At 37.9% G+C, this 18,565-nt stretch overlaps 1 non-coding gene across 1 annotated transcript; it reads left to right on the forward strand.

Moving 5' to 3' along the window:
* Positions 1-12,447: 12,447 nt before the first annotated feature.
* Positions 12,448-12,522, forward strand: LOC136389796 (small nucleolar RNA SNORD50). Its single transcript, XR_010748368.1, has one exon. It is a non-coding gene; the product is annotated as a small nucleolar RNA SNORD50 (small nucleolar RNA).
* Positions 12,523-18,565: the final 6,043 nt, after the last annotated feature.

Genomic DNA, 18,565 nt, shown 5'->3' on the forward strand with positions numbered 1-18,565 from the left:
TTTGGGGGTTTGCCTGTTACAGCAGGCAGTATTCCTTTAGCTAACACTGGGGGAAATGGGAAAAGGTCAAGAGAATCTCAGCCCTCCATTCAACATTTATCCTTTCTCTTTCCCTCAATTAAATGAGAAGCTTCATCTGGCTAGCTATTTCTACAGATGTCACTTTTTTTGATCCACTTTTATAATGTCTATTTCTTCTCTCACTCATTGTGGAAACAGGTAAAGTTAAATGAATTGGAATTATAAGGTAGAAAACTCAGAATCGCCTGACCAGGTGGTGGCGCAGTGGATAGAGCGTCAGACTGGAATGCAGAGGACCCAGGTTCGAGACCCCGAGGTCGCCAGCTTGAGCACAGGCTCATCTGGTTTGAGTAAAGCTCACCAGCTTGGACCCAAGGTCACTGGCTCGAGCAAGGGGTTACTCGGTCTGCTGAAGGCTCACGGTCAAGGCACGTATGAGAAAGCAATCAATGAACAACTAAGGTGTCACAATGGAAAACTGATGATTGATGTGTCTCATCTCTCCCTTCCTGTCTGTCTGTCCCTGTCTATCCCTCTCTCTGACTCTCTGTCTCTGTAAAAAAATAAAATAAAAAATAAAAAATAAAATAATTCACTTTAAAAAAAAAAGAAAACTCAGAATCATTTTAATTCCTGCCTAAGGTTGTAGCTCTAATTTACTTATTTAGCAAAATTTACTCATTTATTTAACAAAACCTTACTCAGTGCTTACTTACATTTGTCTAAAACATAGTCCTGTTTCCAAAAACAGCATGGGCTTCAAGACCCTGGTCCCTTCCATAACCACGATAGATACTGAAAATTAGGAAAAGTTCTTTTTTATCTCTGAACTCAGAGAAAGCCTGGAATCCTTTGTAGCAGGGTGCTCCAAACAGTCATTACCAATAAATCCATAATGGTGGTTTTATCATAAAAAAGCAATATGTATTCAAGTTGTTTCTATTTGTATCTCAATAAATGGTTTTTTTCCAAAGACGTTGCAAAGAGGTTTGGTCTCCTGTGGTCACTCATTTCAATCCAATTCCAGTATGCCTTCTGAATAATAAAAGCTGTAAAGACCACAGCTGAGTCTGCACACTGATTTGGGTTCCAGCAGGCAGGTACACTGGCACGAGACCCAAGCTGCCGAAAGCACTGGGAGATGTTTGCCTCACCTAGGGGATGAGAACTCCTGGCAAGCACAATTGCACAAGTGTTTGGTTCTCCCGAGGCAGCTAGGAGGAGGGTTCTCTGGCCAGAACCTGGCATTAAAGGTACAGAACAGCAGGTTGGGCTTCCCTTAAGAAGTCCCTTGGTGTGGCTGTGCAACTCATCAGGTAGCATTGTTGCTGGACCAGCAGAACTCGGGCTTGCTTCCATCCTTAGATCCGGGCAAGAGGGGCTGCTGCTCCGGGCCCACCACTTCAGAAGCTCTCGCGCTGGCTCTCCTCTGGCCATCCACATTTGCACAGAGTGAGAAGTATATGAGGTCAATAGAACATACCTAGCTGGACCTCTAGCCCCAGACTGCACCCTGGCAACCATGAACACAGATCCTTTATCCAAATAACCCTGGGTCTATGGGGGCTGTGTTCTTGGGGCCATTCTCTTGATGACTATGCCATCAGTGCGGATACCTTTAGGTCTGAGGGTGACTACAGGGCAGTTTATTGCTGGGGATCATGGATAGAGCTTAGTCATGTGGGCTTTTGTGTCTACACACATGCAGATAAAGGTAACTGAAGGCACGGAATGAAGCCAGAGATGGGATAGAAGGTCTGGGAACCTGGGCTGGGGGTAGGCTCATGCTTTTCCCATTCCACTGTGCTTTGATAAGGAACCCAAAGGAGGCTGAGGCATCGAAAGCCAATCTTGACCTTCTGGGTCATTTTGGATGTGCAGTTCTCAAGGCGTGAACATAGTACATATTTAATTTAACAGGTTAAAAATGTTTAATGCTTAAGTATGTAGACATATTGTGTGGGTCTCCACCTGAATTCTTGTCCTAGACCCCACAAATTTCAGTAGCAGGACTACTTAGTAATTCCCGATACATTCTGTAAGCTAACTGGGGCTCTGTAATGCACCCCTTTCTTCTCAGAGTCTATTTCTGTTATCTCTAAAACCCTGAACTCTGGCTATTACAGTTTCCTAATGTTTGGAAAGGGGTGGTATCTTCCCTTTTTTTGTGGATAAGTACACATTACTCTAGAAATATGGAACTCCTCCAGGATCAACCATAGCTTCTTTATGCTGATGCCAACATTCTGTACTTTGGTAGAAAGAGTACTGAAGGTTGAACGAGAGCCTGGGTTGGAGCCTCAGCTCTAACACTTACCAGTTGTGCACTTTGAATAAGTGATATTTTACCTCTCTTAATCCTAGTTTATCATCTGAGGGTTTAACAAAATAACACATACATATACTTCATTGACTGGCACTACGTAGAAGTAGCATTGCCATTTCTAATGCTGGAACTAAAAAAAAGTGTAAGAGCTGACTCCTTAGGCGTATTCCTTGTGGTGTGTGCTCAGATCTTTTCTTTTGTTTACTTCAAAAACCTCTGCTCCAGCCCTATGCCAATTCAGTCGGTTAGAGCATCATCCAAAAACACCAAGGTTGCGGGTTTGATCCTCAGTAGAGGAGCATATGGGTAGCAACCCATGGATGCATAACTAAGTAAAATAACACATGAATGCTTCTCTCTCTTTCTCTCTTCCTCTCTCTGTCTCTCTAAAGTAAATCAGTTAAAAAAAAAAACCACTCTCTGCTCCAATCACTTCCCTCTGGAAAACCAATTTCACTCCTAATTTATGATTCCATTAGGAAATATTTCTAGAAAGTCGTTCAAATGTTTCCATTTGCCAATTCCATTTTGGTACTTCATAAGGCTGCAGGAAACCATTTCCTTCCTTGCTTGCTATTTAAACTCCTCAAGCACTTGTCAAGCATTATTATGTCATGCTCACCCCTCTCAGGGATTTAATCACACACTCCATCCACTTCAGCACATATTCATTTTCTGGAGTAGCCAATGACATGATCCGCAACAGCAGAGATAAGGATTCAAGCATTTAAGTTCCTCTTGGGTTTTCTTGATTGTCTGAATCTTAAGGAATCTTTTAGAGTTAGTCTTATAGCAATGCAAGTTTCAAATAGCTTTCACAACTTGATGTATTTTCTTTCCATTATGTTTTTCAGATTAAGAATTTACTACAACAGTACCCAATTCTAGCAGGAAGATAAGCTTGCTTTGGCTCAGAGACTTGAAAAAGGGAACAGTTCAAAAGTCATATTATTGGCATAGCTCCATTACATGTCTATAAATTCATGATGATATGAGCAAGGACTGCATTAGGTGATTTCTATTTTTAAAAGATTTTTTTCAGTTTCCAGTGTCTCCACCAGATGGTTCTATGAAGTTCACAAAAATAGAAAGTAAATGATTGGAATTGTGGAACCACTGAAGTATGGCATCAAATAGTTAGAAACTACACAGAACCTTTGAGAGCATGCTTGTAATTTTGGACACAATACACCCATCAGTGTTATGGGTGGAAGCGCAGGCACGTTGGCTCCATTCCTTGTCCTTCTTCAGCTTAGTTCTCAGTAAGAGAGGGTGACTGAGCCCTCCAGTCTGCGTTTCCCAAGACCCCAGATCAGTTGTCTTCCAGCTGAGCTTTGACAAAGTAGAACACTGGCAGGAGATTGAACAGAGTGGGAGAGAGAAGCGAGAGATCTCTCCTCCTGCCTTTCGACTTCCAGCTGTTTCTAGGCAGTTGCTTCTCTTCTATAGCTCTAGATCCTTGGTGTCCTTCCTTGACAGCTTTGTCTTAGTTCTGAATTTCTTCTGATGACCTCCTCAGCAGTAACTCCACTACACACTTCATCTTTCCAGCCTGCAGATGGGAGCTTTTTTTCCTGCTGTTTCATTCTGGATTACTTTGCCATACCTTCCATGGGTCTCAGAAACTATTTTCTATGTAATAATCTCCCTGAATTAAATTCATTGTGTTGGAAAGTCATAATGTGGTCTCTGTCTTCCTGGGGAAACTCTGACTGATAATATATATAATGCCTTGAATTTTGAAATAATGAGCATATCATTATCGGTGCACCAATAGGAATGTTAAAGAAATGGGATACAATAAGTCACTGTATAAACTTCCCAGCACACCTCATATAATGAAACATAACTTGTGGAGAAGCTATTCCAGCAGGATGACAAAATGTAAGGACCAATGGAATCTGGGGACTTGATTTTCCTTTTTTCTCTTTTTCTCCAGGTTAAACAATATCTAGGTAAGCACTGAATGCAACAACAGCCACTAACTTCTTTAAAATTCTGACCTTGGTCTAGTACATTTATTACCAAGTACGGGCTGTATTAAGATGTTCTTTGGAACAGGTCAGAGAAACACCTAAAAATATTATATTTGGCTTTATAAACAATAAGAAATGCCAAATATGATATAAACCAACATCATAGAAACATTTACCTTATTTTTATATCATTCTTTCATTCCCTTTTATATACTCATTGAGTACTTACTTTGTGCCAGTACCTACTATTTTAGGTCTTATAAATATGTCCTTAAGAAAAAGAAGAAAACATATCCCTTACTTTGTGGATCTTATGGTCTGGAATAGGCAGCAGCAATATCTGGACCACTATCAATCCAAGATTTAAAAACGTCATAGGAAAAACAGCCAATCCACATTTAGAATTATTTTTCTAAGTAATTTCTGTCATCTTAAGTCCTAAAAAAGGGAGCAAAATGGTATTTTTACTTTCTAAAATGTTGCTGTTTATAAGGGTACTGGATTAAAAGTTTGGCAAGTTTTGATTTGAGTTCAGGCTTTTTACTTTCTTAATTGATTAAATTATCATGTTTATCAAGAATCACTCATATAGGCTCCCTGAAGTAATTTTAAAAATAAGAATTGTGTTGAGATTTAAGTTTGGAGAACCAAAATTAATGAATAGCTCTGCCTCGTTTTCATTTTATTTTTTACTTTCAGCAATTGAGCATGGTGTGCTTGTGGATTAATTGTTGCTTTTACAAGATTTAGGAAATTTTAGATCATTAATTTTTCTGAAATATTTTTTTGCCTTATTCAATCTCTCCACTTCTGTGACTCCAATTATACTTTTATTAGACTAGTTTATGTGGTCCCATGGGACACTAAGATTATATTCTTTTTAAAAATATATTTTTCTTTCCCCTATTTAGATTGGATAATTTCTACTTTTCTTTTTTTTTCTTTTTTATTTATTCATTTTAGAGAGGAAGGGGGAGAGAGAGAGAGAAAGAGAAGGGGAAGGAGCAGGAAGCATCAACTCCCATATGTGCCTTGACCAGGCAAGCCAGGGTTTTGAACCGGCAACCTCAGTGTTTCCAGATTGACGCTTTATCCACCACGCCACCACAGGTCAGGCTAATTTCTACTTTTCTTTTCTTTTTTTTTTTTATAATTTTATTTTTTTTAATGGAGCGACATCAAGAAATCAGGATACATATATTCAAAGATAATATGTCCAGGATATCTTGTCATTCAATTATGTTGCATACACATCACCCAAAGTCAGATTGTCCTCTGTCACCTTCTATCCAGTTTTCTTTGTGCCCCTCCCCCTCCCCCTTTCCCTCTCCCTCTCCCCCCTCCCCCCGTAACCTCCACACTCTTATCAATATCTCTTAGCCTCACTTTTATGTCCCATCTACGTATGGAATAATGCAGTTCCTGGTTTTTTCTGATTTACTTATTTCACTTCGTATAATGTTATCAAGATCCCACCATTTTGCTGTAAATGATCTGATGTCATCCTTTCTTATGGCTGAGTAGTATTCCATAGTATATATGTGCCACATCTTCTTTATCCAGTCATCTATTGATTTGGCCAACAGATATATGAAAAGATGTTCATCTTCTTTAGTTATTAGAGAAATGCAAATCAAAACTGCAATGAGATACCACCTCACACCTGTTAGATTAGCTATTATTAACAAGACAGGTAATAGCAAATGTTGGAGAGGCTGTGGAGAAAAAGGAACCCTCATACACTGTTGGTGGGAATGTAAAGTAGTACAACCATTATGGAAGAAAGTATGGTGGTTCCTCAAAAAACTGAAAATAGAACTACCTTATGACCCAGCAATCCCTCTACTGGGTATATACCCCAAAAACTCAGAAACATTGATACGTAAAGACACATGCAGCCCCATGTTCATTGAAGCATTTTTCACAGTGGCCAGGACATGGAAACAACCAATTTCTACTTTTCTATCTTGAAGTTCACTTACATTTTTTTCCAGTTTCTAATCTGATGTCAATACAATCTAATCAATTTTAAACTTCATAGTGTACTTGTTAACTCTAGAATTCCATTGGTTCTTTTATAGTTTCCATTATTTTCTGATGTGATTTCCCACTGTATATTTCTTATTTACATCTTTTCTTTTAAATTCTTAACCCTTTGAGTAGTACAAACATTCATGTATATCCTTGTGCCTCCTGACCATCCAGAGTACGATCAATTTATTTTTTTAAGATTTTATTTATTCATTTTTAGAGAGAGGAGAAAGAGAGAAGGGGGGAGGAGCAGGAAGCATCAACAACCATATGTGCCTTGACCAGGCAAGCCCGGGTATTGAAGAGGCGACCTCAGCGTTCCAGGTTAATGTTTTATTCACCGCTCCATCACAGGTCAGGCCGATCAATTTATTTTTAAAATATGTAAGGCAGTATTTAAAAAAGGCAAATGTATCTTCTTCTTGTTTTCATAAATTGGTTATCAAACAAACATGATTTTAAGTTAATAAAACTGTAACTGGAACTAATTTCATTTTTTGAAAAAAAAAAAAAAAAACTCACTCCTGGGGGTCAGCGTGCATGAAAAGAACTCACTACTCAAAGGGTTAAATATAACTTTTTTAAAGGACTTTATTAATTTTTCAGAGAGAGAGAGGGAAAGAGGAAGAGAAAGCAAGAGAGAGAAGGGGGAGGCGCAGGAAGCATCAACTCCCATATGTGCCTTGACCATGCCATCCCAGGGTTTCGAACCGACAACCTCAGTGTTCCAGGTCGACGCTTTATCCACTGCGCCACCACAGGTCAGGCCTCAAAGGGTTAAATATACTTAAAATAATTAATATGAAATTTGTATCTGTTAATTCCATCATCTGAGTTATTTGGTATTTGTTTATTTTGGCTGCTTATTCATGATCATTGGTTACATTTTTCTATTTCTTCATATATGTAGCAATTTTTCATTTTATGCAAGATATTTTAGATAATACATTATAGTGAGTCTGATTATATTATCTTCCTTTGAAAGCTATTAAGTTTTATTTGACAGGCAGTAAAATTCCTCCTTCATTTAAAAAAATGTGTGCTTTTATGGTCTCACATACCACCTCCTATTCTTCAAATGCATATGACCAGCTCTCTCTACCATTAAAACTACTATTCCTGTAGTCAAGGAAAAAGAAGCCATACAAATGCTCAGCAATCCATTAGTTATGAGTATTAGAATTTGAGATCAATTTTATTTTTTAATTTCAAAAGTATATCTATGTGGAGAACCCATTGCACAGATTTGCATATACATTATTCTGTATTACCTGTCAAATAATATTCTGTAACAAACTAGTATAAGTTATTTTTTTAAGTATAAATAGTTTTTCTAAGATCAGTTTATAAAAACATCTCAGTTTAAAAAGCTTAGTTTGCTTCACAACAAAGGAAACCATCAACAAAATTAAAAGACAACTTAGTGGATGGAAGAAGATATTTTCAAATGATAAGAGATTGATATCCAAAATATAAGGAACTCATACAGCTTGACATAAAAAATACAAACCAAAACAATCCAATTTAAAAACATAAAGGGTAGAGAAAATGAATAGATGCTTCTCCAAAGAGGACATACAGATGGCCAACAGATATATGAAAAGATGCTCAACATCACTAATCTTCAGGGAAATGCAAGTCAAATCCACAGTGAAATACCTCCTCACACCTACCAGAATGGCTATCATCAATAACTCAACAAACAAATGTGGAAAAAAAGGGAACCCTCTTTATACTGTTGGTAGGATTGTAAATTGATGCTGCTACAATGGAAAACAGTATGGAGATTCCTAGAGCTTTATCCTGATATACCAAGGTTGCGGGTTCAATCCCCAGTCAGGGCTCAAACAAGAATCAACCAATAAATGCATAAAGAAGTGGAACAGTAAACTGATGTCTTTTTCTCTATCTCCCTCTTTTCTCCTCTCCCTCTAAAGTCAATTTTAAAAACCCTAAAAATTAAATTACCAGCCCTGGCCAAGTGGCTCAGTGAATAAAGCAACATCTTGGCACACTGAGGTCATGGGTTTGATCCCTAGTGAGGGCACGTATGAGAAGCAATCAGTAAGTGCACAGCTAAATGGAACAAACTAAGTGAGACAACAAGTTGTTGCTTCTTTCTCTCTCCTCCCTCTTCCTCTTTCTCTTTCTCAAATCAATAAAAAAAACATATAAAATAAATAAAATTACCATACAACCCAGCAATTTCACTTTTGGCTATTTATCTGAAGAAAACAAAAATACTAATTCAAAAGAATATATGCATCCTGTTGCTTGTTGCAGTGTTATTTACAATAGCCAAAATACAGAAGCAACCTAGATATCCATTGATAGATGAACGGATAAATAAGATGCAGTACATATATAAATGGTATATTAATCTGCAATAAAAAGAATAAAATCTTGTCATTTGTAACAATATGGATGGACTTAGCATTATGCTAAGTGAAATAAAACACAAAGAGAAAGGCAAATACTGTATGATTTCACTTGTATAAAAAATCTAAAACAAAACAAGTGAACTAAAAAAAAAAAATAGAAACAGAGTCATAGATATAGAGAACAAATTGATGGTGCCAAGGGGTAGAGGGCAGAGGAATGGGTGGAAAAATAACTAAAAAGCTCTGTTTAAAAAACAAGAATTTTGTGGCCTTGGCTGGTTGGCTCAGTGGTAGAGTGCTGGCCTGGCATGTGGATATCCCAGGGCACACAGGAGAAGCACCCATATGCTTCTCCACCCTCCTCCCTCTCTTTTTTTTCTATCTCTCTTTTCTCCTCCCACAGCCAAGGCTCCATTGGAGCAAAAGTTGGCCTGGGCACTGAGGATGGCTCCTTGGCTTCCACCTCAGATGCTAGAATGGCTCTGGTTGCAAAGGAGCAATGCCCCAGATGGGCAGAGCATCGCCCCCTGGTGGTAATGCCGGCGTGGATCCCAGTTGGGTGCATGCGGGAGTCTCTCTGCCTTCCGCTTCTCCCTCCAGAAAAATACAAAAAAATAAAAAGAATTTTGCAAAATTCTAGGGAAGGGATACCATCTCTTAACAGAGGCTGAAATTAGAGAAATTAAGCACAGTAATTTGGAATTAAAGAAAACAACTTGATAATTTCTGTTTGTATGAAATATGTATGAGGACCAAGTGAGCCCATATATAAACAGGTGTCTTTTTTCAATTTGACCCAAGGATGAAAACCCATGTATTTAATAGTACTTTGAAAGAAAACTATATTTGTTGTAAATTTTTTGAATACTTAAAAATATAAAGAAAAATTTTTAGTCTTCTCAGAGATAAATACCTGAACATATTAAGATATTTCCTTTCAGTTTTGATATATTTGTATGTATAGATATGTATATATGTGTGTGTGTGTGTGTGTGTGTGTGTGCTGTGTAAAAATCATATATACAAAACAAAATTGAAATGGTGCTCTTAATATAATGATTATATGTCACCAAACATTACATATATGGGCATTTCAACATCATTAACTGGTCTTTTAAAAAGTGATTTTTGATAGCTGTGTAAATTTTATTATATGGATGATTTACTTATAATAAAGAGATTATGGTTTTTCCAATTTTCTCATTATCAAATAAATTAAATAATTACTCCCTCATGTGATTATTTCTTTACAACATATTTCCAAAATGGAAATGTGGGGCAATCTATTTAAGATCCACAGCATTTTTAATAAGGACACTATACCATGAAAACATAAATTAGAAGAAAGACATATAGTTACCCAACTTTCTATCAATTCAAAACAAATACATTTCTATTCTGCCTTTTGCCTAAACAGACATTTGTGCCTCAGGGATCAGGAACCTTGCTCACTTACATTTTCTGCATCATCTCTGTAGTTCAAGGTTGGGCAAGGGTTTGTTTGTTCTCACAATAGAGATATTTAACCTGGAGTTACTAAGCTTCCAGGGGTTCTTGAACCTCATGAAATTGTGTTTAACATTTTCTCTTCATGTGGGAAGAGTCTTCTTTCTGGAGATACACTCCACAGCTTTCAGTGTATTTTGAAATGGCATTTTCAATCTCCCAAAGAAATTAAAAATTATTGCCCTCAAGTTTCTTATCGTTTTAGAAGAGGTATATGAAGAACAAAACAAGGTACAGACTAATACTCAAGTTCAAAACACTGCTCTAAGCCACTGCTACAGTGATTTACCCATCATCAGAATGTGTGACAGTAAAACCTCAGGGGACAGAAACCAGCATGACTTAAAAAAAAAATCTCTTTCAAGGCATTTTCTCCTTCTTTTTGCTTCCTCAAGCTCCAACCACTGCATGAAAAATAAAGTTTTAAAAATATCTTAATTGTATGTTATTTAAAAATACCTATTAACTATATAAAAGAAGTGTCATCAGAAAAAAAAATGAAGTAACAATATTTACCCATTTATCAGCCATGTTTAGAAACATTTGTATAGGATTGTTCAGGATTGTTCTATGTCATCAGAGTGCCTATGGAACAGTCCACTCTGGTCATTTATAAAGAGGGTTCCTACAAGATCATGCTTAAAGGATAATTTGGCAATCTTTAGTCTAATGAGGATTAATTTTGGTCATATATTGTCTTCTGCATGCTCTTGAGCTCCAGGCCCCAACTTATTGACCCATATTCTAGATTAAAATCACACATATATCTCTGTACATCATTGTGTGACAGTGATGATTAAAATGTGGACTATGATGATGATAACTAATTGTTTTTTGAGATATAATGCCTGTTTGTTTGTTTTTAGAAAATTAAATTTAACAGGATGACACTGATCAATAAGAGTACATAGGTTTCAGATAAATATTTCTATAGCATTTGAACTGTTGATTATGTTGTATACCCATTACTCAAAGTCAAATCATTCTCCATCTCCGTACATTTGTCTCTCTTTACTCCCTTTCCCCTCTCCCTCCCCCTGGTAACCACTTCATTTTTGTCTATGTCCATGAGTCTCAGCTTTATATCCCACCTATGTGTGAAATCATACAGTGCTTAGCTTTTTATGATTTACTTATTTCACTCAGTATAAAGTTCTTAAGGTCCATCCATAATGTCTGTTCCTATTTATTTATTACTCTTAGGAAATCTCACTGCTGACTGAACTCAGAGGTAGAAGGATGAGTTGAGAGGAGTTTGGTGAGATAGTGTTAAAAAGTCAGGAGTACAGAAGTGAGACTTTTAACCCAACCTAGCGCTCCTTGGAGAAGGTAACATTTAAATGGACTCTTCAACAATGAATTGGAGGTAGCCAGGCGATGGACAAGAGGAATGTTTTAGGCAGAAGAACCAGCAAGTGCAAAGACCCAGAGGCAAGAGGCATATCTGGGCAACTCCAAGGAGTTATCAGCAGGTCTCAAGGTACAGAGAGATGAGAATGGAGAGGTAGTGAGTAGGGTGTAGTTCCAGAAAGGTCTCAAATATCCTGAATTCGGAGGAGCACTGGGGACTGTAAATTGGGTGAAGTGTGTGCATAATAATATTTATATTTGATTGGTATGTCTCTGGCTGCAGAGAGAAAAAGGAAGGAGAAAGAGTCAAGGCTGACTCACAGCAAGGGCACCACGTAGGGGGCTGATTCAGCAATCTTGGGTGACAGGAGGAAGTGCGTTGCAGAGACACTTCGGAGGCAGAATCCATGGACTGAACTGACTGGCTGCTGCTGGTGAGGGAAAGGAAGGAGGCGGAGTCAATGGGATTGCAGGTTTGTGCTCAAGTAGCTGCAGGATAATAGTGACACTCCCTAAAGTGGTGACCAGAGGAGGGCGGAAAAGTCTCTCCATGATTTTTTTGACCTAGAATCTGGCATATTTTTCCTAACTTCTGGAAACTACCAAAGCAGTCTTTTGTGCGCTTTGGAAGTCTTCATGTACAGAAGTGGATGCTTGCTTGCTTTGCCTTAGGTGAAAGTTACACATTTTTAATTTACAATCACTAAACAAATGGATCAATAAACACAATGATATGGAGCTTCCTTACAATTTTTTTTTACATAGAGACATTGAATCATACTGAAAAGTAAAGTTGTTACAGAAGTAACTTCTCTGAGCTATCCCTGAAGTATCTTACTATAAGAGTTTATGAATGAATCAATAATGAAACCTATCCCGAAGCTAAGCATATATCCTGAAGATAAGCATATATGAATGTGGCTTCTGAGATTAAAAAAAAAAAAAGTTTATGAATGAGAATGAAGCAGGATTTTTTTTTAGTCTCTTTTAGCCAGCCAAGATGAGAATTGAGGTCTTCATCAAAGCCAAATGAGAGCTTCCCTTTGGGGTTCAGGAGGGGTCAAGTGCGGGTCTGCCGAGGACTCTGAGAAAGTTCAGCTATTTATACCCAGCTGTGGCACCAGCTGCCTTGTATGGGTTTTCCTGATGCTGCTGTTTACAATCCTCATTGCAAAGGCAAAGACTAGAGAATAATGTTAAGCAAACGAGAAGGCCATCATCAAAATGATTCTTCAATAAATGAGCAGAGGTAAAAAAACAGTAGGGTCAACAAAAGGAACTATCCTATAAATAAGACAAAACATGAGAGAACCAGGAAGTTCTCTTCTCTAGATTTGGAAAAATGAATATAATTTTTTAAAAATCAGAGTGTTGGATAATTAACTTAAAAAAATAGCTGACGGTAGTAGCTCTTAAGGGAGGTCTAAAGGTGAAGGCCTCCAAAAAAGTTGCCCCAGACAGATATCCTTAGGCAGAAAGCCATACTCAACTGATTTTTCTTCCAGCCAAGTAATAACAATACCAGTGAAAATAACTGATTCCCTAATGTAAGCAATTCATAAATTAAAACCACAAATATCGCATTCTCACATCTACCTGAAATTAGCATACTTTTGTCAAAATTGAAATGACTACACACATCACTAGGCGCGTCTTTATAGGGATATGGAGATGTGTGTGGAAACTGCACCAAATAAGAACCTGTTGTTTGCTGTAATGAAAACTCGTTGGCTATTTTTAAAACAGAAATTGGTAATGACTTCCTCTTGACAGCTGTTAACACGCACTAATTATTGCTCCCTCTGGTCCAATGGAAATCTTGCAGTTAAAAAGATTTCAAATAATTCACTGCTCTCAAGTGTTTTCAATTCTGTCCAATTCAATGGTGAGTGAGGCTGGTTAAGGGGAAATGAGTTGTCTTTCCAAATTTAGTGTTCTGAAAACACATTGTTGTGGTTAATGAGCTTTACATGATCCTTCCATATTTAGCAAACATTTTCATTCCCTTGCCCAAGCCCACCCACAACAGTAGATGGAACTTTGATTTCATCTACACTCATCTGGGTAATGTAAACCCCTCGGGTTCTGTAAAGTCTGCTGAGCAAGGAAGCTGAATGCAGAAATGTCAGAAAAATATGTAACCTTTGGACCTGAAGAGGGGTGGGGGTTGGGGTAAACTCAGACTCCACTGATGATTTCACGTTGGTTTTTAAACTATTTCTCACCTTATCCACATCAGATCTTCTTTGTTTGCACAGAGAGCACCTGGAAAGATGCCTAATTAGGGGAAGACAGCTTGCTGTTTATCTGAGGAGCTGGATCACAGCACTCAGCATGGCTCACCTTTGAGTTGAAGGTCAGTTTGAAACGTCATAGATCCCTTCCATGTTGAAGACTTTGAGCACAGTCATGCTTTCTTGGAGGCTTAAAAACGGGCAGGCTTAAAGGAAGCTTGGATTACTGAGGTTGAAAGGAAGCTGCCTTATATGGTGTAAGACTGCTGCAGGAGAGAGGAAACCTGCTTTATACAAAGCTACACATAGTAGGTTATCAATAAATAATGGTCGAATAAATCAACACTAGCCATTTCTAAGCCAAAGGCCAAATCTATCATTCCAAATCAAATTTGCACAGCAGTTTTTCTCAAACTTTACTACTGATGTGCAGCAAAGAATGTGAGAAGAGAAAAAGAATCGTATAAGATTCAAAGAACGAGTAGTTCATTATAAGAATTTCTTTAAAGTCTCATGTCCTATCTTAAGAGTTCATGGAAATTTTACACTCTATACTGCACTATATAAATATTTACCTTATGGCTTCAGGTATCATCTTGGCAAATAGTTTAAGAAACATGGGAATCTATCATTCTCTCTGATTATGTTAACCGAAGAGAAGTTAGAGAAAGACTTGGGGAATGGTTTACACCTACCTTGAGGTTACATATCCCAAATGTTTGTACAAATTATATGTAAATGTTTTTAAATCTTATTTATGGCATTTATTATCAATCAGTAGATATGTTTTGATGTTTTCAAATGATTAGAAAGATTTTATGCCTTAATATATTGAATTCTGTATTAAGAGAGTAAAGTATACAACAAATACAGTAGGTAATCATGTATTGGCCACTTGGTGTATATCAGTCATTACTATAGTATAGAATGAGATATTATTTTAAAAAATGTAAGCTAACTAATAATTATAACTAATATAAAAGTAGCTAACTAATATTTCAATATACTTGCTAATAAGATAAATGATTTTTAAGAATCTCTTAAAATCTGTACATATTGCTTTATTTAAAAGTTTTTTTCAGAGAGGAAAGTAGATTCATTTACCCTTCTTATTGTAACTGCTCCAGGAAAAAGAGAATGATATTCTCTGAGTTCTAAAGCATTGAAACTAATCCACACCAGAAGTACTGAGTTCCAACACTGAGTATACCTTCAATCTGAGGTTTTACTACTGACTTCTAAGCAAGCATGAGAAATACTAAAACAAGAAGTTAGATTTCTATTGTTCAGTTGGGTTATGCTTTATGTTACCCAGGTTTCTTGACTAAAGCTAGGTTCCTCCAGTAGAATATATAAACTTTGAACAAGAATTTAGATTTCTATTGTTCAGTTGGGTTATGCTTTATGTTACCCAGGTTTCTTGACTAAAGCTAGGTTCCTCCAGTAGAATATATAAACTTTGAAATGAAGCATAGTATTGATACAATGTTCATGGGTTAGCCCATGTCAATACTCTGGAGACTTTTATAGGTGGTGTTTATCAGGAAGCAGACAAGATTTACTGGGGAGTATTCCCAAGTCAACACACATGAGGGAGCAAAGGAAGGAGGCTGGGGCAGAGTCAGACTGCAAAGCAGTGATGACAGTGGCCCAAGTCATCCTGCTGTGAGCTCTGCAGCAGGCGTGCCCTGCAAAGCTGTCTCAGACCAGGGCTGGGAGCAGACTTTTATATCTCTGCATTGACCAGGGGACATAATCTTGGGTGAGGTGTCTGTCTCCCTTCAAGATGAGGCCAATCTCGTGAGGGCCTTACCCATGAGCTTACCCATGAGTCTACAGCATGCAGTATGTAGGGGAACCTGTGCTTCAGTCCTAAAACCCGTGGCTGGGGGATCAGGTCAACGCATCACAGTTCAGTCCCCAGAATTTCCAGAGGAACCCGGCTACTTTCTCTTACAAGACAGACACAGTATTAATAAACTTGCTATCCCTGTGTTCACGTTCATGTTAAACACCTAGGAAATGCGTGGTGAAAGTTTGCTGACTGGCTTGTTCCTGAAGTTCAGAGTCAGGCTTGCGTTTCACCTGACACTTAATCGAAAAGACAAAAAATCTTGGGTCCCCTAATTCTGAAGGCAGAATCGGGTCTCTTCTGAAGCTGAGGGAATTGTGGGTAAAGGATAATAGCCAGATGATGTCAGAGAATGCTGCAGATACAACATACATGTGGAAGACTCTCTTACGTTGATTTCATTGTATTGTAACAATGACTGGTGAATAAGGATCAGCTCACTGTTTCTATAGATTTCAATAAATGGTGTGTTTGGTGGGGAGGAATCTGCCAAGGTGAAATCTTTTATAGGATTGTTTTTGAATAAATCATTTATTTAATTCATTCAGTTTATACTTTATTTGTATGTATTATGTAGCAGGTAGCATGATGAGCATAGGAAGATGACTAACACGTGACTCTCATATAGTTCTGGGGAGAGACCTGTGCAAACCAATGATTACAGGAAATCAAAGGAAGAATTTTGTTGGAAAAGACAATGAAACCACATCCAGTACAGAGCAGCAATGCTACCATTAAAAAGAGGAAGTATCATTAATATCGTCATGTGTACAACTCGCTTTCAGAGCAGACTCCTGTTATAAAAATAAAATAAAAATCTAATCTCTTCAGTTCGTGTGGGCCTCCAGCATTAGATGATTAAAACGGAAAGAATTCACGAAACATCCTAGGACTTTCTTGGTACTGAGGTCTTTTGTCTTCCGCCATCTCGCACACCACATTTCTTTCTCTAATTTTCATCTCCCCTGTTTCTGAGCCAGAGCATGTCTGCAAAGTATCAAAAAAATAAAAGAACAGAAAAGAAAATTAGATCCAAATATGACTGAGCATGACTGTCAGCGCGGAGCAAACAGTGACGCCGGCGCTCACACGCTCCTTCACCGTGTGCCGCTGCGCAGGGCGGCGCTTCTCACTCTTCCTGCGTTTTCCCAACTGCCCCTGAGAAGATGTATTTCTTTGTTAACCATCTGCCAATGAATGGAAAGGGAACTCTTCTGTGTCATCGAGCCTTGTGATGACTGAATCCACTTGCTTACAATTGCTCCTTCCTTCCTGTACCTCCTTGTCTCCGCCCTCCCCCTTCCTTCATTAATCTCTGAGCAAAGCATGAGGTACAATGATAATAAGGCACCTCCCTGTCCACCCAGTGCTCAACCTAATGGAAGGCAGACACACATAAACAGGTAACTATAGTATAACGTGTACATTTAAAAATGGACATGTGTGTTGTATGTGTATACCTATACACACATTATATATACATATATGATATATATCAGTATATGTATATAATCTATACACATATGTATACACATTTTGCACATATGCGATATGTATACACACACAGAGCAATAGAAGAAGGCCTTTATATCATTTAGAAAAGGAATTGAAGGAAGGCTTCCCAGAGGAATAACACATTAGTGGTATTAGTGAAAGAATGATGTGGTCATAACCTCCCTTCAAGATGGCTCCTGTGATCATCACCATTCTTGTTTATACCCATGTGTGGTCTCCGCAAACGAACCAGGGCAGACCCACAGGACCAGTATAGCACTGCTGAAATAACGAAGTGTGACTTCCCTGGCTCGATCACAAAAGGCTTCACAGTCCCAGCCTTGGTCACTTGGATCACTTATTCTCAGAGAACCCAGTCCCCATGGACTCACAGAAACCCTGAGGAAGTGCCTATTGGAAGAATCAACATAGTTAAAATGGCCCTATTACTGAAGGCAATATACAAATTTAATGCAATCCCCATCAAAATCCCAATGTCATTATTTTTTTAAGAAATAGAACAAAAAATAACAAGGTATGTATGGAATCATAAAAAACTGAATAGCCAAAGCACTCCTGAGGAAAAAGAATGAAGCCAGAGGTATCACACTAGCTGACTTCAAATTATATTATGGAACCATGATAATCAAAACAGCATGGTCTTGGCAGAAAAACAGATATACATACCAGTGGAACAGAACCAAGAGCCCAGAAATAAAACCACATATATATGGACAAATCATATTTGACAACGGAGCCAAAAACACACAAGGGAGAAAATAAAGCCTCTTTAATAAATGGTGCTGGGAAAATTGGAAAGCCACATGCAAAAGAATGGAGCTTGACTATAGTTTGTCCCCTTGCACAAAAATTAATTCAAAATGTATCAAAGACCTAAATATAAGATCTGAAACAATAAATTACATAGAAGAAAACTTAGTTACTAAACTCATGGACCTTGGCTGTAGAGAACATTTTATGAATTTGACCCCAAAGGCAAGGGAAGTAAAGGAAAAAATAAATGAATGGGACCATATCAAACTAAAAAGCTTCTTTGCACAGCAAAAGAAACTGATAACAAAACAAATAGGCAGCTAACTAAATGGGAGGTGATATTTGCAAATAACAGCTCCAATAAGGGTTAATATCCAAAATATACGAAGAATTCACAAAGCTCAGCAACAAACAGCAAAAAATCCAATTTAAAAATGGGGAGAGGACCTGAACAGACACTTCTCCCAAGAGAACATACAAATGGCCAACAGATATCCTCTCCAGCTGTGCACCTGTGGAACCAAACATGTTATCTGCTTCCAAGATACAACTGTGGGACAAGCATAGAATGAATATTCCCATTCCAAAGGGAGAAATTGGAAAGAAGAAAGGAATGACAG

The sequence above is a fragment of the Saccopteryx leptura genome, chromosome 1 (assembly GCF_036850995.1).
Source record: "Saccopteryx leptura isolate mSacLep1 chromosome 1, mSacLep1_pri_phased_curated, whole genome shotgun sequence".
In the NCBI taxonomy this organism is placed as follows: Eukaryota; Metazoa; Chordata; class Mammalia; order Chiroptera; family Emballonuridae; genus Saccopteryx; species Saccopteryx leptura.